General features: G+C 38.4%; 1 protein-coding gene and 1 long non-coding RNA gene across 5 annotated transcripts in view; one reads left to right on the top strand and one right to left on the bottom strand.

Moving 5' to 3' along the window:
• BSN (bassoon presynaptic cytomatrix protein) overlaps positions 1-27,969 on the top strand; it is a 344,713-nt gene that overhangs the window by 194,620 nt on the left and 122,124 nt on the right. The window lies entirely within an intron of this gene.
• Positions 120-27,969, bottom strand: LOC144586759 (uncharacterized). The gene is made up of 2 exons (XR_013541779.1): positions 13,885-27,969; positions 120-13,114 (listed from the first exon to the last, which is right to left on the bottom strand). It is a non-coding gene; the product is annotated as an uncharacterized LOC144586759 (long non-coding RNA).

Raw genomic sequence — 27,969 nt, 5'->3', positions numbered from 1 at the left:
AGATTTCATTGATTAATCAGGATGCTAAAATATTTAGAGCTATTTCAGCTAAAGGGTTGAATTGTTTTATTGATGAATATATTGGTAAACATCAGAATGGATCTCTAAAGGGTAGACAAATGGGGGATTTAATGAGAAGGATACTAAATGTAATCAATACATTTAAAGAGACAGACAAAAGCAGGGATACTATTGCTGGATATTTTCAAGGCCTTCAATTTGGTGGAATGGTCAACTTTAAAAATATTAATTAAAAATAGGTTTTGGTGCACATTTTAGAAATATTATTCAGCAACTGTTTTCAGAGAATACTGCCACAGCTTTAGTAAATGATGGTATGACAGAAACAATTACATTAGGCTGGAGAACAAGACAAGGATGCACCCTATCTCCAATACTGTACTATTTACCTTGATAATAGAATTATTAGCAAATACAATTAGAAAAGATACAAAAATAAAATGATTAGAGAATAAAGATAAAATCAAGATAAACCTATTTGCAGATGACACATTATTAACAATTGAATATCCAATGAATTATATTGAAAATATTAAATGGCATTTAAAAATCTTTGAAGAAGTAAAGGGACTAAAGGTAAACTGGAGTAAATCAGAATTTTTGTTAGCAAATTATGATAATTAAGAAAGGAGTAAATTTGAGGGTAAGTAAAAATAGTATTGGATATTTAGGGATAAATATTACTTGGAACTTGCAAGAAATTGTTAAAATGAATTTGGAAAAAGTGAAAAAACAAATTAAGGAACAAATTAAACAATATCAATAGTTGAAGTGATCTTCATTTGGAAGAATTGCACTAGTAAAAATGAAGATAATCCCTAAATTAAATTTTGTATTTTTGATGTTACATCTAAAGATAGCTGATAAGAAAATGAAAGAATTGCAGAATATGATTAATACATATTGTAATGAAAATGAAATTGAAACAAAAAATGATGGTATCTTCCTCAAAAGAACTGAGGTTTGGAAATAACTGATATTAAATTATATTACATAGCTCATCAATTGAGATATATACCAGAAATTGCAGTAAACAATAAGGGGATAATATGGAGTGATCTAGAGTGATCTTTAATGAGATTTTTTTTTAAAAAAAAATTAGGGACAGATCACAAAGATGTCTAATGTTAGCATTGTTAAATATATTTGGAAACTGTCAATTAGATAGGGGGAAATGGAACTAATTGTTATTATGTTAACAGTAGCTAGATTGATATATATTTCTGATGGTGTTGGGTTACACTGTATATTTGAGTTGTGGTTCTATTTGTCATTTATGTGTTTGTTATATTTTGTTATATTAAATAAAAATAATACATAAATAAAAAATAAGCTAATTTTAAAAAATCACTTCCCTTGCCCTCTGCTGAGAAACAGATGAAGTGTTCAATTTGCCAATATCCTGAAGTGGCTTGTTTTGTGCAGCTACTTCATGATTTAGGAAATTCAAACTGAAAAGAGCCCTGACAGCTGGGAAGGCTCACTTTTGATCCATCCCCAACAATAAAACACACTGAAAAAGGAGAACTAGAAGTCCCTGACAGAGGTTCAAAAAGGTACAAGTAGGACTGTTCTGGAGATGGTTTCGTTCACTCCAGTTATTATTTTGTGTGATTGCTGGAAAAAAGAGCAAACCAAGAAATCCACACAGTAGACCAAACAGTGGGGCAAATGCCTGTCAGATCAAGCCCTGCTAATTTAAGAAAAATGCTTTGTTGAAGAATATTCAATTTTAGAAATGGAAGCTGCTCGCAAAACAATTGAAAGAAACAAATCACCAGGAGTAGATTGATTGCCAGTAGAACTAGATCAAGCCACAGAGGCTGTCTCTATCAAAATTCTAAAAAGAATTTACCAACAAGCATGTAAAACAAAACAGTGACTCACAGACTGGAAATGATCAATGTCCATAATGCTGCCCAAGAAAGGAGATGCCAAAGAATGAAGTAAAGATAGGACCATTGCATACTCTCCCAGGCAAGCATAATGATTCTCACAAACAAAAGTATTTACCATACACGGGCCATTATCCTGTTCAGTATTTATGTATGCAAACCTCCAACTGGTGAAATGTACAATGATGCTCCGACAAGGTGCTGATCATGACTGTGATCATGCATGACTGATACCTTGTCAAGTGGTCCCTGCATCTTCCATGTTGCAGCTGCACACACACATTAATATTAACAGGATACTAGCCATGTAACAAGAAATGCCAGATATTGAAATTGAATTCAGAAAGGAAAGGAGCACAACAGATCATATGGCAAATGTAGGTTGGTTACTAGAATGAATCAAGGAGTTTCAGAAATCAGATTGTGCTTTATTGATTACACCAGTCTCTGACTGCATGGATCATAAAAGCTGTGGATCATTGTTTTTTTTTAAAGAGGATGTGCCATAAATGTAATTGTTCTGATGCATAATCTCTACTTTATTTATTTATTTGTTTGTTTGTTTGCTTGTTTAAAATATGTTTACCCCCACCTTTCTCCTTAAAAAGGGCCCAACAGTGGCTTATATAATAAAAAAGTTCCTTACAACATTAAAATACAGTATTTAAAGCTAATAACAGTTAAAAAATAGGAAGCAAAAGCAACACCAAAACACATTCAAAGCAGAAAGGTACAACAATCCATTAAAAATGCCACTCCAGCAGCCAGTCACTAAGGGAAAGCTTGCCTAAAGAGAAAAGTTTTCACCTGCTGGTAAACTTTGAACAAGTTCAAACTCCAGGGTCTGATAAACTGTATCCAAGAGTATTGGAGGATCTGGCTGAAGAACTATCAGAACCACTATTATCAAAAAGGACAGAAAGGAGGAACCTAGAAACCACAGACCAGACATCAATCCCAGGGAAAAATTCTGGAGCAGATGATAAAACAGCCACTCTCCAGGTAGCTTGAAAACAATGCAGTAATAACTAGAAGCCCTCACAGATTTGTCAAGAACAAATCCTGCCAGACTAATTTTATCTTATTTTTTAACAGATAACCTCTCTGGTAGATGGTGGGAGTGCTGTATTCATAATTTATCTTGACTTCTGCAAAGCCATTGACAAAGTGCCCCATCATTTTTTGATTAGCAAGCTAAAGAGGTGTGGACTGCATAGAACTACTATAAGGGGGGGTACACAAGTTGGCTATAGAATTGTACTCAGAGAGTGCGTATCAATGGCTCCTTCTCAGACTGGAAGGGGGTAGCAAGTGGGGTACCACAAGGCTCGGTCCTGGGTCCAGTGCTTTTCAACATTTTTATTGGTGAGTTGTACAATGGAGTGTATATAATGCTTATCAAATTTGCTGATGACACAAAATTGGGTGAAGTAACTATGCAAGACAGAAACAAAAAGTTCTTGATAGGCTCAAGTACTGATGTTGAAAACTACAGAATCTTGACAAGAGGCCACTGTCAGGATACAATATGGAGAAGCAGAAAAGTTTTCAACCTGCACAGGTGTCAGAATAAACTACCTTGTGTCCTATTTGTTTCATCTGTCTGCAGTGTATATAATACAAATAGGTGGAGTAGATTCAGGAAAGAGAAAATTGGTGGAAGAAATATCAATAATTTAATATATGCAGATGACTTTTACTGGCAGAATGCAGCAATGATTTAAATCTACCAATGAAGGTGAAAGAAAGAAGTACAAAAGCAGGGTTGTAGTTGAACATTAAGAAGACAAAAATCATGACTGCAGGGGAATTACAGACGGCTCAATTTACAGACTTTTCGAGTTACAGACTTCTCTGGCCACAAAATTTAGGTTCGACTTGCAGCCGGAGAATCGACTTACAGACCAGGAAAAAAACCAAAATGGAACAAAAATGGAACAAAAATGGCTGGTTATGGGATTAATCAGTTTTCAATGCATTGTAGGTCAATGGAGACTCGACCTACAGACTTTTTAACTTGCAGCCACCATTCCAATACGGATTAATTCCGTAAGTAGAGGGCCCACTGTAATATTAATGTGGACAATTAAGAAATTGAAATCATTACAAATTTTCTGCACTTCAGTTGAATCATCAGTCCAAGTAGAGACTGCAGCCAAGAAAGCAGAATGTGGAAACTTGGAAGAACAGCTATGAATGAAAGAAAGGTCCTTTAACTATAAGGAAACATCACTAGAGTTCAAGGGCAATTACTATGTATGGATGTGAGAGCTTGAACAATGAAGAAAACTGTTGGGGGGGGAAATGATCTCATTTGAAATATGGTGTTAGATGAGAGTTTTACCTATACCATTTACCTGCTCAAAGACAAATAAGCATGTTCTAGATCAAATGAAACCTGAGTTCTCATGATGGTCAAAACACTTAGATCCAAAACATAGAAATCTCCAAAATAAAAAAATCTCAAACAACTCTTGTCCCTGACAAATGAATGTTAAGGAAACATGTTGAAAGCAATGACATAAATTTGCTTGTAGAAGTGGCTGTCTGCCACTACTGTGCAAGAGAGTCAGTGATAAGTAGTTTCCATCTTTATATTGTCTTCTCATTTGGCTTGGCTTCCTTTCCTCCCCATACTTCTCCTTCCCTCCCTCTCTGTCTCATGTACCCATAGCTACCAGAACCCATGTTTTCTCTCTACACTTTGATTAACCTTCTCTTCATTGTAGACAGCTATTTTTAATTATTCCAGCACCCGCTTCCATATGGACCAACATATGTAGCTATTGGTATTAAAAATACCAAGTTGATATATTTTCCCACTTGTGTTCTGTGAAAGGATAGTTGACAGGTAATAAACATTTAGTACTGAAGAAAGAAATTCTTTCATTCAGTATACTGATACGTTGAATATTGATCATGTCTGCTGTGAGATGATGCAATTTAGATCCCACTCATACCAAGGAGCAGCTTAGAATATGAAATTTTCAACCCTGATCAAGTTTGAATAGTGTTTATACACAGGGAATATATTGACCTATACTTTCATTCTGACTACTGATATGCTTCATGTTCCTGTGATAGCTAGGGGTTTGCTCTTTGTTTTGTTTTTTTGCTGGAGGGGTCAGCTTCCAAAACACATCTAGGCACAGTCTAGATGGGTGGGATACAAGTCCAATAAATAAATAAAATAAAATAAAATTCTCAAAGAATTCAAGGACTTCCTGCCCACAGACACACTGCTACATTTCATTGCCTTGGAACAGGCCTCCCTTCAAAGGCCTGTCTCAAACCTACTTCCAGTGGAAAAAGGAAAGTGCTCCATTACTTCCTGAAAGACCTAGAATTTAATGGGAAGTGTTCCTCCAAAGAACTACACCTTCTAGGAAGCGTTGAGGCAGTTTCATTTTTGTATGGACAGCTTGAAAAAGAAAGATGGTTGTTCCAAGTGAGTGAAATTTAAGGGTGTATCAGTGGGCAGGAAGAATCAAATCAAGTAAATGGTGGAGAAACTGTGTGTGTAGTCAAGCCTTTAATCAGGGTATGGGAACATATCTGTTTACAGTGACAGATACTGACATCCAGCGCTGAAGATAGGACTAAATAAAATTAATTTGGTCCTGAAGCTATATTAAAGAGTAAATGTAGGATATTTCCTGATTCAGAGGCCCTGCCAGTTTTTTATTACAAAGTGATCCGAATACAAGGACCCCAGCACGCATGACAGTGTCACATAATTGATGGAATTCTACATCATTCTCTAGAGGGCATGATGGACTTTGTGGTTGAGGGAGAGTGAAAAGGTCACACAAAGTGAATTGTATACAACCTTTTTAATCCAGCTAAAACAAAGCCTGTTCACACTTTATATCCCAAAGGCTTTCCAATATATGTCTACTAAGCACATATTTGTCTACTGGCTCTCATATCCACTTCTGTGATCATCTCCAGTTCTCTACCATTTGTTGTGTCATTTATGTCAGTGCAAAAAATGTATTATACTACTGCATTTTTATACTGATTTGCTAAGTATATGCACGTATTTATAATCACTCTGAATTATTTTTCCACTGTGTAATATGAAAGTCTGCATACGTAAGGAACTATGCAACAGAGTTTCAAATGGCTGTTAGTTTTGTTTTTAAACTGGACTTGCTTTTGTGCCACTAACAGCATCATGATATGCTGGAACTTCTCAAGCATTTTTTTCCTGTTATTAAACTAAACAATAGTAAAAAGAGAACGGTGTGGTATTATGGTTAGAGTTTTGGATTATGACTCATGTTCGCGTCCCATTTAGCCATGAAATTCACAAGCTGAGCTTGGGCCAGTCACAATCTCTCAGCTTGATTTACCTCAAACGATTATAGTGAGATTAAAGGAGAAGAACTGTGTGCAACACATTGAGCTCACTGGAAGAAAAGTGCAGTAGAAATGCAATTCATCTTCTTCCTTGTCTTCAGTCAAGAACTTGGGCTACATTTCGATAGGGACCTATTAAAAAAATCTGTAGTTGCACATGTCCAAGGTACACCAGTGCATGTGAACCTGTATCTGTGCAGCTTATTGCCTTCCACATGTGCACTGTGGAAGACAATAAGCCGCCCAGAGTGGTCTGGTTGCCAGATGGTGCGGGGTATAAATCCAATGAATAAATAATTTAAAAAGAAGATACAAGAAACCCAAATGCATTTCTGAACATTTTAAATTGTTCTTCTATTATTATTAAATACTTTTAACTGCCTTTGTGTGCATGTGTGTACACACATACCAGTTAATTAAAACAGTGGTATTAAAATAGGATTACATTGCAGGTGAACAACAAAAACCTCAACAAGAGACAAAGCAATCAACAGAATAGTATAATCCAGCATCAGTTAAAAGTGGACTAAACTATCCAGTTCTGTTTAGACAGAGTTAGGGAGCCCTGGCCTTATCAGCAGCTGTTCGGTAAACAAACAGTTTGGGCTTGTGCTGTCAGCTGTCAGCTGTTGCTTCTGCTGACAGCTTCTTCAGAACAGATCTAACACAACAAATCTCAGTTCTCTCCTTTCGGTCCAAGTCCTCATGGCAATGACATGCTGAGGTGTGTTAAGCTTCTGCTATGATGTTTCAGTAAGAAAGGAATTATGTATTTGTCCTTTGTTTAGCCATAACATTTAATGATGGTGGGCAAAAAAGCACAAAGGCCCAGCACAGATTAAACACAGTGGTTTCCTCTGGCATTTAGGAAATGTTCTGAGAACAACAGTTCTGCAAACAGCAATTTTCCGTCCTATATTCCTAAAGCTGGTGTAGCTGTCACTCGCTTTCCATAATCAGGGATGAAGTACCCAAGGAAACAGATCATATCAGCTTTGAAGAAAAAGACTGTCATTTCTACTTTCATGCTTGACTTTTGTTTCAGTGCCTAATGTCGGAACAGAATAGCCCAGAATAATAATTCAACAGCAAGTTTAGCTTTGACTTTTATTTTTTATTATTTCAATTTAAAGCAGATCTCAATTTGGTGGCATGAAGAAGAGTTTATTCTGTTTTGTTTTAAACCTACTTGTTATATTCTTTTTTGTTAATGTCTTGTGAAACAGTAGGGAATTTCTTGTCCTGGATTTTTCTTGTTCACTTGGGATATAAGAGGTGCTCCCACTTTTTTTAGACACTACACAGAAAGATAAATTTCATTCTGATTTTAAATTTACTGTTTACCTACTTCACAGTCTGTGCAACAGTGCTGATTTCAAGAATGCTGTGAGGACACGTCTTGAGGATTTAGGTGGACAAACTCGTTGAGGATTTCTGAATGGTGACATTATTGTACAGTAGATATTGGAATGAAATACTGTATTTCAGCAGCTCAGAATTCCACACAACAAATTGTGACACTTATGCTGAAATCTAAATTCTGGACAAAGTTTTCTTTGTTGTCATACTTGGCTGAATTGTTCTATATCTTTCTCATATATATGATTGTATACATTATTTTGATTGTTTTATTCCATAGCTTCTGCTTTCTTGTATTTTAATCCTTTTGTGCTAGCATTGCAACATTATACAAAACTTGTATACGCTGCATATACACTACAATTCAGCAATCCCACATAATGGTGGAATCCTGTTTGTGGAGCTGTACAGGATTTTTTTTTTTTTTTGCCTTTAACTAATTCCCCACTCTAGTACAGTTTCCAAAGTGTTCCCAAGATGAAGTGGATCCTTAGTGATCTGGAGGAGGGAACAGGGAATTCCACCAACACAGCACCTCTGTGGCTATAGCATCATTAGAGTTGCACAGAATAATTCTTGCAACAGAATTCTGCTCATTGAATAGTAGAAATCTAATGATTTGGTGTTCTCCACTTTTCACATATATGATAAAATCCTTATTACACTTTTGGAACAGTGCATTTCTGGAGTTCTGTAAGAGATTCAAGCCAGCATTAACTGGGTAGTTCCTGAAAAGAATGCATTTTGTATGCTGAGAATGATATCTCATTGTCCCTTTGGAACTGAGTTCCCTGGTACTCCACTTTTTCTGCTCCAGTTCTTCAAGAGCACTGCCAGAGAGAAGTAGCTCACTATCCTAGAAAATCTGGGAAGCAAGAAAGAGGAGGAAAAGCATCCTTCCCCAAGGAACTATTCTTACAGTGAAGGAAGGGGATACACTACTGAAATTGTTATTGGTAGAGCAAGCTGTCATTCACTTGATGCATTTATTTCTGGCTGTAACTTGTACAAAGACTTGAGTTGTTCTCCTTTTTCAAATTTGCCCCATGAGGGAAGTATTACAAGCAACTCCAGCAGGAATGAAAATAGGGATGGCATCTAATGATATGTACTGTTTCATGCGGAAGGGAAGAGCATAATGATGGTGGGGTAGCTTTTTATTTTCCCCTCTTCTTCCTTCCTTCCTCTCTCCTCTTCCATTTGTTTTAAAAAGAAATGTCGAAATTCTGCTGGATGTTCTGGCATCTTTGCTGGTATGGCAGCACTAGTACAGCTCTGACTACCAATCAAGGGAGGAAGGTCTCTGGATGTGTTTTGCTGCTGCAGCTGTTGAATTATGCTACTGCCACTGCCATCTTTTTTGGTAGACCCAGCAGCTTTTGAATAAGTGAATAACAGGAACATGAAGTTAAATCATTTTGGTCCCTGGAGTGCGGCCTTTAAGTACCTACCTGTGTGTAGGGTGGTCCTGCAAAAGTAGGTAAGTGTATGAGTGGTCAAGTGGTCTACCTGTATGGATCCTTAGTTCTAGTAAGGGCATAAGAAATCTTGCATGACTGACAACTTTGTAGTAGCGGGGAACTTTGGCATGCCCCATAGTTTGTTCCATGAGCTTCCCATGCTGACAGTCATCCATTTCTATAGTACAACAGATACTGGGTGAACATAAAAATACATTCAGTGATAATATTGCCACCATATGATAAAGCTAACAGTCTTGTAACTTCTGTATACTAAGAGATTTAGCTTTGTTGTATGGTGGCAATTTTCTCACTGAATGCATTACTACTTTTAAACAGCAAGAGGTTTTCCAACTGTGAACAGCTATAGAAAGTGAGTAGGTATACTAGAAGACAAAGCAGAGAGTCTAAGTGGATGACCAAATAAGAGAATGAAGCAGTCCTTGCCAAGGCATGATTCCAGGGTAATAAGATTATAGTCTGCTCCCTTGTGCTTTTAATCACATTACTTGTTGCATGAAGACCTGCACTACATCACTACCGCATCTTAAATAGTAACTGAAGAGATTATCTACTTCATCATGGAAAAGGAGCTGACCCTTGGAAATCTATCACTCAATTCATAGACATATGTCTAGGTGTGAATTGCATAAGAACCTGTGATTCTAAAATACAATATCTGCTAGTATGCCTGTTTTGCTGCTAGTACTCTGTTGTACATACTCTAGACTGGCATTGATCAGTGGCATTGATAACTTTGAAAGATTCATACAGTATGTTAGTTGTTTGTTTCCTCCTGGACTGTAAAGTAGGACAAAATCATCCAAGCTTCAAATATAAAATAGTTTTTTTTTCTAATATAGGAAGAAATAGCAACCATCATTCAGAACTGACAAGATAATTAATTGGTAAGATCACCCATTGTTTAAAAAAAGTCTTCAAAGTATGTGTGCTTCAGATACAATCGAGAATGTCTCTTTTTAAAACCACATATAAAATGGATTGATTTGGAAACAGTACAAAGTCATTCAATTTTCAGAAGTAATATAAACTTCAGTATTTCAACAGGGAAGATAATGTGCTTTTCAAATGATTCAGAAATTCTAGGTGATGCATTCAGGTTTCAGATATAGTAGAATATAGTTCACCCAAAAGTACAACAACAGCCCTGGGAAGATAAATATGTTGATCAATTGGTTCTTGTTTGTATTATGTGGCATCAAGTTTGAACTAAATTACAATGAACATAATAGGGTTTTCAAAGGAGATATTTAAGGAGTGGTTTTACAAGTGCCACTCCCTCAGTTGGTATCAATGGACAAATAGATATTTGAACCCAGTTCTCCTGAGTCCTAATCCATCACTTTCTCACCTAGATCACTGGTTCTTAACCTTGGGTTACTCAGGAGTTTTGGACTGCAGCTCCCAGAAGCCTTCACCACCAACTGTGCTGGCTGGGGTTTCTGGGAGTTGCAGTTCAAAAACATCCGAGTAATAAAGGTTAAGAACCACTGACCTAGATCATGTCACTTTGTTAGAGGGATTCTTAAACAAAGCTGTGTTATTTCAGGCCTTATGGATGTAACATTGAGAAAGTCATTAACTGGCTGAAACTCTGCTCAGATCCAGTGTGTTGTAAATGTTCTAGTTCAGCATAAATGGTGCAGCCTTGAGAAGGCAGAGAAGTGCAGGGCTGAAAAGAAGATGGCTGAGAAGGCAAGAGAGAGAGAAAGAAAACAGATGTTGCAGATAATGACTAGAAGAGGAAATTTCTTAATTAGTGTGAGCATGTGAGTGTCACAATAGAAGGTTCTTTTACTTCTGGGAATATGGAAATTAGCTTGTTTTGCTTGCTGACTGATTTACGGACTGAAATGCCAACTTTAGTCCAGAAGACTCCTCTGAATGATTTCATAAACGTGGAAAGAGTGCCTCAGTCACCTCTCTGCAACAATCTGTTTACAAATCTAGATTATCTCTCACATTGGCTCCTAACAAGGACAGAAAGTCAAATTTTGCTCAAATGCAGCACTAATTGTGCACTTGGCACAGAAGTGTAATACAGAGCTGGAAGGCCCACCATGTTTGAAAGTTTCAGGAAGTGTGTAATTCAGGAGAGTCTGGGTTTCATACATTATATTTGAAAATAGAAATTCTTAGATTTTCATATTTAGTTTATTACATTATTATTTTGTGTGGAACTAAAAATGTCTAAGATCAACCGCACCTAAAACAGAATAAAAGAACAATTCTTTCATCAGACCATCTTTACAAAATATTTAGCCATGAAGCTCAGTTATCTTCTTATAATCACTCATTATCTTCCAGCCTATCCTACATCACCAAGTTGCTGTAAGGATAAAATGTGGAGAAAAGAACTATGTCTGGCTCCGTAGAGGAAAGTTGAGAAATTAGTGTAATATGTAAATACATCATGATCCTATGTGTGTTTACTGAGGAATGAGGCCTAGTAATAAGAATTTCTTGTAAGTCTGCACAGTGTTAAAACCAGTGCTGGATACAGAGTCCACCCACAGCTATTCCATATTCAAAAAACAGAAGAAATTTGTATTGTTCCTGTCTAGAGACCTTACCTAATTTTCAGTGCTGAGGGCAGAACAGACCTATTACCCACTTCAGTTGATGGTAGAAGGCTATATTAGGCAGGCTATATGCCATAGAGACATCTGGCTTCTCATATGTACTTCTGTCCCCTGCCCCATTGCACCTTCACCTGCGGTGCCTAGTTTACTTTGCCTCACATAGGAAACCTTCACTGTTCTTCTAGCTCTGTACAAATGCTATGTTCAGCAGTTCTCCCTCTATGTATAATTGCCTTTCAAGGCCTTAACCTGAACACTAGCAACATGGCTTTACCAGCTTTTCTTGTCTTCTGTACAGGGCTTTTTATCAACATCCTGCAGTATTAGTAAAAACCTTTCTCACACAGAACATAGTAATTGGTTTCTCAATAGAGACCACGAGGGAGCAGAACATCTGTCCAAGTCATTTGAGTCTGAAATAGATTTTTTTTAATTCTTGGGCAGTTTAATGTAACTCACAGCTGAAACTGGTTGATAGTAGAGTCACAGGAAGGACAGATATAAAGCTCTCTGGATTTCTCTCAGAGATTTTGTTGCTACAGTACAGGTTTTTATGTGACGAGTTTTCAGACTTTTTTTGAAGTTGCACCTTTGGCCGTGGCAGGAGCCCCTTACATTTACAGCTCCTCCTGACTGATTGTAATAGGGCAAGTTTGTTAAAAAAAGAAAACATTCCTTCCCAAGGCAACTCCTAGCAATGTATAATTCAAAGATAAAATAAACAGAGGGGAAAAAAACACCGTGTGAATATCCTTTGCTCTTTCTGTAAGATTTTGAAATGCTTATCAAGATTCGCTGGGCCTGTCTGCAAGAAGAGCCTTCCCTGGCTATATTTCAAAGAAAATTCCTAGGTTCTGTATAGAATTAGTGTCCTTGCTTTACAGAACTTTCCTGCTATACAGAATGGACTTAGTTTCTCTTTAAAAAGAATTTTTTTAAAAAATAAAATTACCAACATATTTAAAAGGTTATTCTTATAAGGTGTTTACACTGAGCCCAAATTACTCTCCATCCTCTTTGTTAAAGCCTTTTATTGTTGGATGCACAAGACAAGACACTCTCACCTGCATATGTGCAGAATCTTATTTCAGCACTGTTGATGGGACCATATACTGTATTCCACTACAGCTGTGGATAGCAGTCTGGCTTAGGTTATCAAAGAGGAAGGTGTGGTTGTAGCTGCTTGGTCATGTCACCCTCCTTCCTCTGCCTGATGTCCAAGCCTCATCAACATCATCTGCATGAAGCTGCCATTGCTTTCTTATACCCAGTTCCTTATAAAATATTGCTCTGGACATGAAATCTATATTCCAGCTACAGATGCTGAAGAAGATGAAGTTTTTATGCAGAGGTACAGGAGGAAATTGATCATATACCAAAACAGGATGTGTGGTTAATCATGGATGACTGGAACCTGAAAGTTTGAAATAAAGCAAAACCAAGCTATATTTGGAGGATTCAACCAAAGACCTAGAAATGCATTAAGAGAACAGTAGATTGAATTATCTGAAACCAGAAATTGCTTTCATGTCTCAGACAGTTGCACAGAGAATTACACTTGTGGACATCACTGAATATATAACACAGAAATCAAGGAGATAGAAACAGAAGATGGAGAAGCTCTGTTTAGTTCACCAGAACAAGACAAGAAGTAGATTGCAGTACAGGCTATGACCTGTACTTCCAAATATTAGAAGAAAGCTGATGTAAAACAATAAATGATTCTAGTGCCAAAATATAATTCAAATAACAGTTCTGAAAAATTTAAATGCCACGTAAAGAATAGATCTGTGTTACTAATCTCAATTGACTATAAACGAGAAAAAAATGGGGGATGAAACCAGAGATATTATAAGGGAATAATTGAAAGGATTGTTTCTGTGGTTGAAAGAAAAGAAAAGCCATGATGGATGATGGAAGAAACTCTCAAAATTATTAATGACATATTATATAAGCAAAAAAGTGACCGAAATTGGGTCAGAATTATAAATATAATTTCTTAATGAATCGCATGTAGGAACAAAAAGAACCATTACAATAATAACTGCAAAGAAATAAAGCAAAGTGTACTGCTTATACTGTATTCCAACCCGTAACACTTAAAGCATTGTTTGGCCATTTACAATTTAATTATGTAGGCTATACATTGCCCCCTCCCGAGAGCTGGTTACTCAATTTACTGACCTCGTAAGGATAGATGGCCGAGTCAGCCTTGAGCTGGCTACTTGATTCCATTGGGATTGAACTCAGGTTGTGCACAAACTCTTGACTGCAGCACTGCACCACAAGGCTCCTATGCTGAAGGAGAAGATAACAACAGTAATAAAAGGAGCAAGAGATCTCTTCTGTCAAAAATCAAAAGGAAATTTAGAAAGATTAAAAGAGGGATATATTGTCTGATCAATATAATACAAAGAGAAAATGGAAACAATGTATTGAAGAATTATACAAAAAAAGAAGCAAATATGACAGATTCTTTAAAGGAGAATCTTTGGTGAACAATTTCAGAAAATGAAGTGAAAGCTATTCTCAAAGCAACTGGAAGAAATAAATGATCAGGAGTAGACGGAGTACCAAAAGAGCTGTTTAAAGTTACAAAGAGTAAATCTATCAAAATCCTATTAATAAGCATATGCTGACAAATATGGAAAACAAAGCAATGGCCCACAGACAGGGAATGTTCAATATACATTGCAGTCCTAAAGACAGGTGATAGCACTTGTTTTTTACCTGACCCCCATGTTGCCCAGGTTATAAATGTTTTTAGTGTGAAGGAAAAAAATTGCAGCAACAATCACTATCACTTCCAAAACACTTGCTCCTCTCTGGATGGCCATTTGGGCTGCCCTGGGCTGCAAAATTCATCATTTTCACACTGTGGTCCAAAACTAGCCATACCACTTGACCTGCCATTTTCAAATTGGCGCCTCTCTGTAAGAGCTTGGGACAGTGATTGAGTGGCTGGAGACTAGTAAGGTGTGCTAAAGTCGCTAATCCTGTTTCCTAAATTAACCTAAGAAGTTGAACTGTCACCCCAGGGAGTTACACTTACTGTGTTTGAATCTTGGCAGAAATGCAAGGGCAACCTGCCATGAGAAAGTCAGTTCACTTTCTAAGACCATTGTTGTGCTGCGGTTAATTTAATTATGAACATTGTAAATATTGTTCAGATGATATGGAGAACTTGAGTGGTATTGAATAATAAGGCGGCACATGACCGAGCCATTTTTTCCAAAGAAAAATTGTTGCAATTAATTAATGGAAAATAAGTAATTTTAGTCTGTTGTAAAACAATGGAGCATTCAGCCAATACTTAATAATAGTCTTACAGATTTTGACAGAAATCTACTTAGAGAAAAAATAAGCTAGGTGCATATAATGTAACTTGACTTTAGAAGGGCACTTGGAGAATTAATTCCAATTGGCTTAGCTACTAGCTCTGTCACATGTTATTAGTATAATCTGTGCAAGCATTTCTAGGACACGTTATTCCTTCTTTCATACTATAGAAAACTTAGAGATTCTGTACACTATACTGTAATGAATTCAATTTTCAAAATTAGTTATGCCAAAGACAACTTTGTGCTTTGTTGTTGGCTGGCAAAGATATTTGCTCCAATAGTGATCAGGAACATTACAGTTTAGGGACACAGGATCATTAAATGACTAGCCAACAGATTTCATGTCTCATATGTAAGGATCAAGGCTAAAATCTTATATATTCTCACCTAGAAGTAAGCCTTATTGAACACAGTAGGGCTTTCTTCTACACAGAAGTGCAGAATAAACTGCAAGTTAGATTTCCATTACTTAACTGAAAGTTTCCTGTGTTCACTTGATCTTGTTGAGAAGCCAAGCACTTGCACAAGTTAGACAATCTGATCTCTCTCTCATAGAATCCTGTTGCTCAGTAAACCTAGGTTGCTTCTACTAGTGTTTTAATATGTAGTAAGAATAGCCTTGTATCTTCTGGAGCCTTTCACTTGTAAGGCTGCACAATTGGGACCCTGCTTTTGCTTGGTATTGAGGGAAGTTAACTAAATAAAACCATCATTGTAGGCCCTGAGCAATCATGTTGACTCCTCATCACCATTCTATTTTAGTGTTTTACTAAATCCTTCCCCCAAACCTTGTTGGAAATTAAGCACCAGTGCATGTAACTAGTAATATTAATCAATGGGAGATGAGAACAGATGGACAGTAAGATAGATCCACACACCATCCCCTTCTTTGGTATAGACACATGGAACATCCATAATATTCCATGTGTCTATACCAAAGCAGACCCAAGAACATAGAAACTTGCATTAGAATCTTCTTTTGCTACATTTAAAATTCTTTTCTTCTGTGTAATCTTGAATAATTTGCACAGTTCCCAGGTGCTGCCATAAATAGAGGCTGGTAGAATACTTTTCAGTAGACTGTCCCTGAAAAGGGTTAGCATAAATTTGAATCAATTTGACAGTGTGCAAAAAGAGAGGAAAAAAATCTCTAAATTGAGTTCCTGAACCAATGAACATGATCCCCTGCTTTTCAGTTTATTCTCCAGTAGTAGTTGCTGCTGTTTGATAGCCACAAACACACCAATAGCCCACTGCACTTTGTGGTTTAAATACTAAATATTCATACAAACTTCACTTAGGATCGCTGTCTAAGTTAAGATAACCATGGCCCCCTTTCCAAAAATCACTTTATGTCAAGACATCTTTGGACACTACTTTTGAAAATTTTAAATAATGCTAATTATTTCTAAGCTACTTCAGGAGGGTAATAGAGGGAGGTGAGTCCACACCCTGGCCCATGACATGTGCTTTCTTCAGGCTGATTGTTAGTCCAAAAACTTGGCAGAACTTACTAAAATGATTCATTAGTTGTTGGAACTCTTCAGCAGAATGGGCAAAAATAGTTACATCATCGGCAAAGAGGAAGTCCCGCATGCATTTCAGCTGGACTTTGGTCTTTGCTCTCAATCTAGAGATATTAAAGAGTTTTCCATCTGATCTCGTCCAGAGATAGACACCTTCTGTTGCAGTTCCAAAGGTGTGCTTCAGCATGACAGCAAAAAAGATCCCAAACAGAGTCAGCGTGAGGATACAGCCGTGTTTCACTCCGCTTCAGATGTCAGAAGGATCTGATATTGAGCCATCAAAAACCACAGTGCCTTTCATTCCCTCATGGAAGGACCTGGTGATGTTAAGGAGACGAGGCGGACATCCAATCTTGGGAAGTATTTTAAAAAGGCCATCCCTGCTAACCAAATCAAAGTCCTTTGTAAGATCTATGAAGGCCACAAAAAGTGGCTGTTGTTGTTCCCTACATTCCTCCTGCAACTGTCTGAGGGGAAATACCATGTCAATGGTGGAACTATTAGCTTGAAATCCACACTGTGATTCTGAATAGACTGTCTGCACGCACCTGGAGCCTTTTCAGCACAACATGGGCAAGCAGCTTCTCTACAACACTGAGAAAAGTGATGCCATGGTAGTTATTGCAGTTGCCCCTGTCGCCTTTGTTCTTGTACAATGCGACAGTGTTTGCATTCTTCGTGTCCTGTGGTACTCCACCTTACCTCCAGCAAAGACAAAAGATTTCATACAGCTTAGTGGTGATGGTCTCTTCACAGCACTTCAACAGGATGTTATCCTTCCCAGGTGCCTTGCTGGAGGCGAGGGAATCCAATGCCGCTTTTATTTCTGCTAAACTTGGTTCACTGTCCAACTCTTCCAAGACAGGCAGGCACCCGATGTTATTTAATGCCTCTTCAGTTACTACATTCTCTCTAGAATATGGCTTGGAGTAGTGCTGCACCCAGCGTTCCATCTGCTTTGCTTGGTCCTGAATGATCATGCCTGTAGCAGTCTTCAAAGGAGCAGATTCCTTCTGTATTGGACCTAAAGCCTGCTTGATACCGTCATACATTCCCTTGATGTTACCTGTGTCCACTGCTACCTGTATCTTAGAGCAGAGCTGAAGCCAATAATCGTTAGAACATCTCCTGGCAGTCTGTTGGACTTTGCTACGAGCAACTCGAAGAACCTGCAAGTTATACTCACTGGGACAGGCTTTGTATGCTGCTAGAGCTCTCCTCTTTTCCTTGATGACTGGCATTAACTCCTCTGAATGGGCTTCGAACCAGTCTGCCATCTTTTTGGTCTTCTTGCCAAATGTGGACAAGGCAGAGTTATAAACAGCATTCTTGAAATGTTCCCATTGTTCAGGTCCATTTGCACCAGCGAGGCCTGGAAGAGTTTCCCCAAGTGCTTGAGCAAATTCCTCCACTTTTCTCTGATCACGAGTCTTGCTGATGTCCATATGTTGTCTTCCTTCCTTTTTCGTGTGATACAATCTCTTTATTTGCAGTTTTACTCTGCTACACACCAGGGAGTGATCATTATCACAATCAGCACCCTGATAACTGCATGTGAAAGGCTAGAGCATCTAGTGAGGATCAAATTGAGCTGATGCCAATGCTTTGATCTTGGATGTCTCCAAGAGACTCTGTGTCAAAGCTTTGTATTAAAGCACGTGTTGCTGACACAAAGATTATAATAACAGCAAAACTCCAGCAAGTGTTGGCCATTTTCGTTCATCTTCCCAATGCCAAAACAGCCTAGACAAGTGGGCCAAGAATTGTGATCAGCACTAACTCTAATGTTAAAGTCTCTGAGAATGAACAGCGGCTCTCTCTCCACGATTTTTCTGATAGTAGCTGCCAGATCATCATAGAATTTATCTTTGACTTCTGCTGTAGATTACAGTATTGGTGCATGTGCACTAATAAGGGTGACCAGTCCTGCTGATGAATGGAGCTGCAGAGAGAGAATTCTTTCACTCCCCGCAATAGGTGGAACAATGGATCTCAGCAGAGTATTTCTAACCGCAAAGCCAACACCATGTTCCCTGTTCTCATTCAATGGTTTTCCCTGCCAGAACAACTTTTTTTCTTTGACAGATCCCAAGTCTGGCAATCTTGTCTCTTGCAGGGCAACAATGTCCATCTGCAGCCTACTCAGTTCCATGTTGATGACAGCTGTCTTGCGCGCATGGTCTATTTTCTGCAGGTCATCAGAAAACCCAGGGGTCATTGTCTGAACATTCCAGATGCCCAACTTTAGGGCAGATGTTTTCTTATGATTGTTGCATGGTACAGGGTTATCGATCTGCTTGTCATCTTTCACCCTAAACCCCACGCACCCTGTGAGGTTAACAGACCGTGGTGAGGCAGCACCTTACTGGCTGGGGGCTGCCCAGCTTAAGGTGGATGGTAGCTACCTTTGGTCTAGATGGGTGGGGTAGAAGTCTAATAAAACAAATAAAATAATTAATAAATAAATGACCTCTCCCACAATCAAAAGTAGCCCCTGGTGTCACGCTCTACATCAATCAAACAGAGACTTGCAACCGGTAACTGCTACTTCCCATGTTGTTTCGATGCTGTATGCAAAGCTGGAGTGTTCTTTCAAGAGCACATCATTATTATTATGTAAAGGGAAAGAGCAGAAGTTGGGACTATTTCTAATTTTTTGGAAGATTTATGGAGTCAGTGAATGAGGTGGGGAAGGGAGTATCTGAGTGAATGCCTGTCTGCCTGCCTGTCTCTGTATGAATGTTCCTGCATATGTTTTAATGTGTATATGTTTGCATGCCTATGTGTATCTGTGAGTGCCCACGCATGCAATAGGTTTGCTTTCACCTCTGGTTCTGCCCACTACTGGCTGCAGTGTTTTGTCACTATCACCCTCTCCCTGACTATGATGGACATGTATTCTGACTGCAGTCATCACTTTCAGTGCATTTAAATAAAAGCTTCCTTAGAATGCAGAATATTTGTTCTCATTTCTTCATTTGTCAGTCCATCCACTCATAATCCAGTCATCTTGTCAGAGGTTTGTGCTATGTTGCTGAAGATGAAGCAGTGTCCTAAATATGACAAAGAATTAAAAAATTTACATCTCTGCTACACTTGCCATTGGAAAATTTTGTGATCTTTTGTTGTTGTTCTGCGCTGTCAAGTCACTTCTGATTTATAACAACCCTATGGATGAAGTTTTCCCGGTGTGGTGTTGTGGACAGAGTGAAGGACTAGGACTTTACAAAACAGGGTTTGAGTTCCCACTCAGCCATGGACAATGATTGGAGGAGTGGAACTTAAATACTGTATCTCATTTGAAAACCTTGTTAGGGTTGGTATAAGTCAATTCTGACAGGATATAACAACAATAACAACATGAATAGTTCAGTGGTTTAGGAATCTGACTGTAGAGCCAGAGGTTAGGACTTTGATTCCTCTCTGTGCCTCCTTGATAGAGGCTGGACTCAATGATCCATAGGATCTCTTCTTGCTCTACAGTTCTAATGTGGTGGTGATGGTGATTATGATGATGATGAACAAGTAATCTCAAAAATAACCTTGTCGAGTTCTTGCAAACTCACTGTGATAGTTAGAGATCTTTTATTTACTTACTTATATACAATCATAGAGTTCGAAAGTATCAACACTCTCCTCATATAGGTCTACCATTACAGCACCCTAGCAGGTGGCCAAGGAGCCCCTGCTTAAAAACCCATAATGAAGATGAGCATTACTGTTGCTGTTAAGCACCATTAAGTTGCATCCAACTTCTGGGAACCCTAATAGAATTCTACCATTGTCACCCCTTGAGAGTTTTCATTACTGAGTGGGGATTTCAGCCCAGGTCTCCTGAGTCCTAGTGTGTCGCTCTATCCAGTACACCACACAAGCTCTTGAAGGTAAGTGTGATATCTTCCAAAACAATGTGTTCCACTGTTACCATTTGCATAATTTATTCCCTCCCACACCTTTAATAAAAAGGTGTGTTTCCAAAACAGTAACAAAGTAGTTGTTTACTTATGTGATTTCCCTTTTTAGCATAAGTAAGTAAGTGGATGTAAGAATACTCTTTTGCGCTCTGGAATTTTACACTTTCCCCATCCTTACTCATCCCTTCCTTATTCTCCTGTATCCATACCCAACTCCTATTGAAAATGAATAAAAACTTGTAATCCAAAACAGTAACAAAGTAGTGAGAAACAGTTCACGTACAAGAAACAGAAATAATAAAGCAAGCTAATTTGATAGATAATAAAATAAGAACTGCTGTAAGTTAAGAGCATGAGTATAGATCTTAAAAGTCTGGGGAGACGTGTATTTTTTTATTGGTACCTCAAGGAAATATCAGACAGGCCTTCCTAGAGAAGGCTCTACAACAGGGGTGGGCAATTAATTACTATAGGGTACCACATGAAAAATCTGCAACTGTGTTTGGGGGCCGAACCAACTTTACTTAAAAATACAGTGGTGCTCCGCTAGATGCTTACCCCGCATGACATCGAAATCACTTGATGATGACATTTTTGTGATCGCTATTGCAATTGCAAAATGATGGTTCCAATGGAGAAATCCGCTTTACGTTGATTAGGAGCCTGCTTTGTGAACCGTTTGTTCACAAAATGATGTTTTTTCCAGCCCCGCAAAATGGCTTCCCTCCACAAAATGGCTTCCCTCCCTTCTCAAAATAGTTGCTTTCCGGATGGAAGCTTCGCATTACAGTGGTGCCTCACTTAGCGACGTTAATCCGTTCCAGGGAAAAAACGTTGCTAAGCGATTTCATCGCTAAATGATATTAAAAAGCCCATAGAAGCGCATTAAAACGTGATTGATGCGTTCCTATGGGCTTAAAAACTCACCTTTAAGTGAAAATCCTCCATAGGGGCGGCCATTTTCGGTGCCTCTAAAGCAAGAAAAAACAGTGGGTGGCCATTTTGTTTTCCCGGTGGCCATTTTGAAACAGTCGATCAGCTGTTAAAAATGGGTCGCTTTGCCATGTTCGCTTCGCAAAGCGAAAAAACCTCATAGGGACCATCTTTGTTGGCTACCACTTTGGGGGCTAAATGCCGGCAAATGCAACTAAACAGGTGAAGAGGGATGGGGAAGGAAGGAGCCTGCCGTCCATTATGTTTAGATCTTGAAATGAATGATACCCATTGCAACCACACAGCTTTTTCTCAGCACTGACAGCTGGTTTCAAATTAATTTCAGAGATCTTGAGTGAAAATAGAATAGTGAGAAACATGTTTTCCTCAGTTGATCGTCCCTCTCATCACTGCTGTAGCAGCCCCACCCTGCAGCTCTGGGCTTGCAAACTTAGCTTCTGTTAACAATATGACACTGGTGGTTATTGTTAAATGGAAATACGAACTGATCTAAATCAAAAAGATTTGTGTGGCATTCATTTCACTTGAAAGGTCTGTTCCTTAATAAATAATAGACTGTAATTCATTTTGAGAACATGCACATCTAATTGGAAAATAGCGTATCTCGACTGTGTCCCCTCTGTAAGCATACTGTCTCACTTCAGATGCCTCTTTACTTTCTGAGCTTTATACGGTGACCAAAGTGCAATGTGAGTTTCTTTTTTCCTTAACAACTGGATTATTTTTGCCACTGCCACTAATGGTGGTGGTGGTATGTGTTTGTGTATATATTTGTTTGTTTGTTTCGAAAGGTGTTCATATGGCATAAAAGCATCAAATGAGAAATCACTCAGTAATTCAATAATATTAACAGAGGCTGTTTCCTGTAATTATGTGTCTCACCAATGGAAAGCTGTAACCCCCTCTGCATTTCTTTCTTTCTTTCTTTCTTTCTTTCTTTCTTTCTTTCTTTCTTTCTTTCTTTCTTTCTTTCTTTCTTTTGACAGAAGGGTGAGTGAATTCATGGTTCTACGGAAATCCACAATAAGGAATAGTTGTAGTAATCAAAATAATTTTGTTGGAACTCAGCAGTATGAAATTAGAGAAAGCAATTCTTTCATTAGGATCACATATGCAATAGAACAAGGTGGTTCTAGAGTGGTGAGCAAGTGATAATTGGTAGCACAAGCATCCTATGCAGAGCCATCTGCTCACCTTCCTGCTGCCAATGTTCTCTCTCCACCTTCCCCTCAGTGCTTCTCAAAATATCTTGAAGGGAGGAGGCAATGCATATCATAGAAATGACTTTTCCTGTCCCTGATACGTCAATGTTTCCCCCTGCCTTTCTGCCTTCTCTTTAGTTATAGAGGCAAACAGGTAGCAAAAGATAGTCTGAGACACACAACCGAGGGCAAAACAAGAGAGGGGAAGTTGGAGTGATCCGGTTCACAATTAAAAGGTTCCTGTCTTGAGTGTGATCTATTTTTATCTTGCAATTGAATGAGTCTTCCATTCATTTGTGAGAAGGATGCAGGCACCTCTTTGAATTACTCAAATTTGTCCCCATTTCAATTATTTACACACACACCCTCCCTGTCCTCTCCCTTGCCTTTTTTCATAGCCCTCATTCTGCAGGCTGCAAATATTTCCTCTTTTTGTTTTGTTAAATAAAGTAAGTGACATAGATCTACAGAAATGCATCAACCTAGCATGGTATATATATTACACATACTGTACCGAAAAAACCCCTCCAAAGTACTACAGTTGTGCTGCATCCCTTAGTGAAGTATTTTTAAAAAAAGACCAAAATAAGAATTCTGATGTCATACCCCACTGAATACGTCACAAAGCTGACACTTCAAATAACACCATCAACAGCTCTATTTGGGTGCAGACTAACCAACTGTAAGGGCTACAAAATGGTATTTTCAGGAGCACTCCCATTCACACCAAATAAACTGCAGCCCTACTTCTGAACCAGAAAGGAGCAGGACAGCTTGTAAAAAGAGCAGAATGGATCACTCTTATTGAAAACACTCATTGTCACCTTCAAATAAAGCAAACGAAACTACCAAACGTGAATCAAATGATATTCCCTTTTGCTGTGGTTTGGTTTGCCTTATTTTAACATGACTACATCTGAGGGCCCATCTGATCACCCCCTGAGAGGATTTTTCTTCTGAAGAAAAGCATATTTCAGTCTTTCTTAAGCCATTTTAAAAAGGGAGCGTGGCTGCGGGTTAAACTGCAGAAGCCTCTGTTCTGCAAGGTCAGAAGATCAGCAATCGTAAGATTGAATCCACACAATGCAGTGAGCTCCCATCACTTGTCCCAGCTCCTTGCCAACCTAGGAGTTCGAAAGCATGTAAAAATGCGAGTAGATAAATAGGTACCACCTTGGTGGGAAAATAATGGCATTCCATGTCTAGTCGCACTGGTCACGTGACCATGGAAACTGTCCTCGGACAAATGCTGGCTCTACGGCTTGGAAACGGGAATGAGCACCACCCTCTAGAGTCGGACACAACTGGACTAAAAGGGAACCTTTACTTAAGCCATTTTAAGCAATACAGAGTGAAATGTAGAGAGCAGTAGAGAAAGAAATGGCTTTTCTGTGCTTCCAAGCACCCTGTTTTTGAGAGACATTTAGCTTTCTACCTCCAACTCTCATCTTATTGCTGCCAACCAAGATATTAACAAACTTGCATCATAAAAAACAATACAGAGTTGCAAACACATGTAGCTTTAGTAGTATCCTCTGAGAGGCAAACTGTATGTTACAAAGAATTTATCAATAGAAGCATAATCCTCTGGACCCATGCTCCAAAGATACAGTTCCAGCATACTTTTGTAATTGAGCAGCCGTACCTGCAAACAATCCCCATGTGTATCACCCATAGAACAGTAATAAAACAAAGTTTAATTTAATTATGAGAGGTGTAAAAACTTCCTGCTGTGATGTTTAGTACTTAAGAAATTCTTTCATCTAAGAAGGCTATGTTGGCCACCCAAAGGTAAAGGAGGCAAATGTGGTACCATATCAGCTATCTGGTACCATTATCATCACTTACTTGCAGACAGGTTTGATAGCTTTATAATCACATATCTGTACAACATTCTGTAAATGAATTGTCTCTTGCTGTGTCCAATACCACCTGTTGTCATCTTTGTATGGTTTATCTCTTTCCAGCATAGTTGTATAATTTGATCTGCTGTGTGTGATAAATTATCTGGTTGAATAATTAAGTGGCCAATGTGGCAAGTGACCCTAAATTATTAATGATAGAAAAATACCTGTAAGGCCGCACCTGGACTATTGTGTACAGTTCTGGTCGCCACACCTCAAAAATATACAGTATAGTGGGACTGGAAAAGGTGCAGAAGAGAGCGAATAAAATGATGACTGGGCTGGGGCACCTCCCTTATGAGGAAAGGCTACAGCGTTTGGGGCTCTTTAGTTTAGAGAAAAGGCACCTGAGGGGGAACATGATTGAGATGCATAAAATTATGCAGGGGATGGATAAAGTGGAAAGACAGAAGCTCTTTTCCCTCTCACACAATACTAGAACCAGGGGACATCCACTCCAATTGAGTGTTGGGAGAGTGAGGACAGACAAAATAAAATACTTGTTTACCCAGCATGTTGTTAGTCTGTGGAAATCCTTGCCACAAGATGTGGTGATGGCATCTGGCCTAGATGCCTTTAAAAGGGGATTGGACAGATTCCTGGAGGAAAAGTCCATTGCAGGTTACAAGACATGATGGGGATTTATAATCTCCAGGCTTAAAAGGAAAGTACCTCCAAATGCCAGATGCAGGGGAGCGGTATCAGGAGACAGGTATCTAGTTCTCTTGTGCAGTCCCAGAGGCATCTTGGTGGGGCCACTGTGAGATACAGGGAGCTGGACTAGATGGGCCCTTGGTCTGATCCAGCAGGGCTCTTCTTATGTTCTTATATACCAAGCAGAGAATTTCTTGAAATTTTTAATGCCCAACAAAATGACTTTAACTGACATGACTTTGCAATTAATCTTGAGTCATGTGAATGAATATACCAGTATATTTCAGTGGCTCTAAATTGGTTTATCCAGAAAGAATATATTGATGCCATTGGTCAAGATTCTGTTAAAATGTCAAGTCAATGTGCGGTAGCATTGATAGGAGTAAGTTTGTGGGTGCTTCACCGGACAGGCTGGAGGGCCATTTCCCTGCCCTGAATGGGGTTACACTTCCCCTAAGGGACAGGTTCCACAGCTTGTGGGTGCTCCTGGACCCCAGTCTAACACTGGAAGCCCAGGTGGACTCGGTGGCCAGAGGCGCCTTCTTCAGCTGCGGAAATTATACCAGCTACAGCTGTAGCTGGACGAGCGGTAACATCTCGTATAGATTACTGCAATGCGCTCTACGTGGGGCTGCCTTTGAAGACGGTCTGGTGACTGCAACTGGTCCAGAATCGAGCTGTGTGGCTGGTGAGTGGTGCGGCCGCTAGGGAACATATCAAGCAGATTTTGTTTAAGTTACACTGGCTACCAGTTGCTGCCTGGGCCCAATTCAAAGTGCTTGTTTTGACATATAAAGTCCTAAATGACTTGGGCCCTGGATACCTGAAGGACCACCTCCTTCCATATGAACCTACCCGGCAGTTAAGATCTAGCCAGGGGGCCCTTTTGAAAGAGCCATCCCTCAAGGAGATAAGAGGGATGGCCAGTAGAGGAAGGGCCTTTTCAGCAGCTGCCCCCAGACTATGGAATGCCCTCCTGATTGAGATTCATCTGGCGCTGATGCTGATGAGATTTCGGTGCCAGGTCAAAACCTTCCTGTTCCAGAATGCTTTTAATTGAAATAACTTCAGCTGTGGGCCCGATGGCAATTTTTAGAGTATATATTTTAATTGCATCTTAATTATTTTGACTTTTTATTGTATTTTAAATGTTGTAAGCCACCCAGAGACCTTTGGGTATAGTGGGCAGCATATAAGTTAAATAAATAAATAAATAAATAAATAAATAAATAAATAAATAAATAAATAAATAAATAAATAAATAAATAAATAAATAAATACATTCAGTATTAAAAATTACAGGGAAGGTTGGCTGAAAGCAAAGCCTAATATGTTTAGTGTGCCCTGCTTTGATTGTCATATTGGATAAACCAATGTCTGAATCCCCCCTAAGAGTTCTACAAAGCTTTATAGACCTCCAGGGAGGAAATCAGAAGCCTCTGTTTGTCACAAATGGTATTATCCCCCCAAAGAGTTAAGCCTAGAATGAAACCAAACAATCATTAACAATCATATCAAAATTATCTGAGTATTGAAGTATAAGGTTTTTCATTGTAGCAATAATTCCAGGCAACATTGGCTTGTCTAATTCTACAAGCTTTGTTTATCTACATTGCTTCTATTTTCATAAATGCAGAGTACTTCAGAGTTGTTGTAAAATTACAAAAGTCTTACATCTTTATAAAAATTGTAAGCACAAATGCTTTAAAAGTATATGAAAACTAAACTTGCAGGCAAATACTTGTCAGAATTTAGTGTAAAATACCATACAAATATTTTTAAGAGTGAAAAGAACAACAAGAATGTTTCAATTACATTCTAAAAATGCAAGAGCTTTATAGCCTAAAAAGCATGTTTAAATCGCAAAAGGCAGAGAATATATCTCTTAAAATATCTGATTTATTAAAAAGAAGAATATATAAAGTAGAAAGCAGTTTTTAACCTTTAAGAATATTAAAAATGTACACAAATACTTTTAAGTGCTTACCCAGCCAGGCCAACTTTGTACCAATTAGCATCTATGGAGTAATATCCATAAAGATTTGCGAAGATTCTCAGTCATCCAGGTGAGGTTATCTGGAAGTTGAGTCATGAAACTGGACTTCTTTCTTATTAGGTTGAAATGTTTTACTACTCATCCAATAGACTGAAGAATAAGTAGCGAAATATTTCAACCTAATAAAAAAGAAGTCCAGTTATCATGACTCAACTTCCAGATTCATGATGATTGTTATTCTTTGATGCCTAGTGCTCAAAGTGGTGTGGAGTTGCAATGATAAGATAAATTTCAAATGCATTACATTTATAATTACGGTATTTCAGATTTCAAAATCTCCTCCTACCAGTTTGTAAACAATCTTCTTTCTCCAGGGGCCTGGAGATCCAAGCATAATTTCTCAATAGGAAATTGTATTGTTCCTGCAGTCTTTGCAACTCTAGAAATCTGTAACTTAATATCTGGTGAACTGATACTATGCTGATTATAATTGTTATTGTTTTACTAAAAATGTTTTGCAAACCCTAGAGGAATAAGACTCTGTAGTACAAAGCCTTTGTAACAGCAGGACCTTATAATACCAAGATTTGAGACTGCCAGAATATTGTCATTCTAAAATCCTGAAACACTAGACCACTGCACACTCAAAAACTTATACAAATGCAGGAACAGGTGATACCTTTAATTGACCCTTAAGAAAAAACAAAAACAAAAAAACACTGTGAGCTTTCAATGATAAATCATCTTCTTCAAGGCTGTGCATCAAGCTCTTGTGGGT

This window comes from Pogona vitticeps, chromosome 2 (assembly GCF_051106095.1).
Source record: "Pogona vitticeps strain Pit_001003342236 chromosome 2, PviZW2.1, whole genome shotgun sequence".
NCBI lineage: Eukaryota > Metazoa > Chordata > Lepidosauria > Squamata > Agamidae > Pogona > Pogona vitticeps.
Note: the sequence above shows the minus strand (reverse complement) of the source record. Positions and strands in the feature narration are given on the sequence as shown.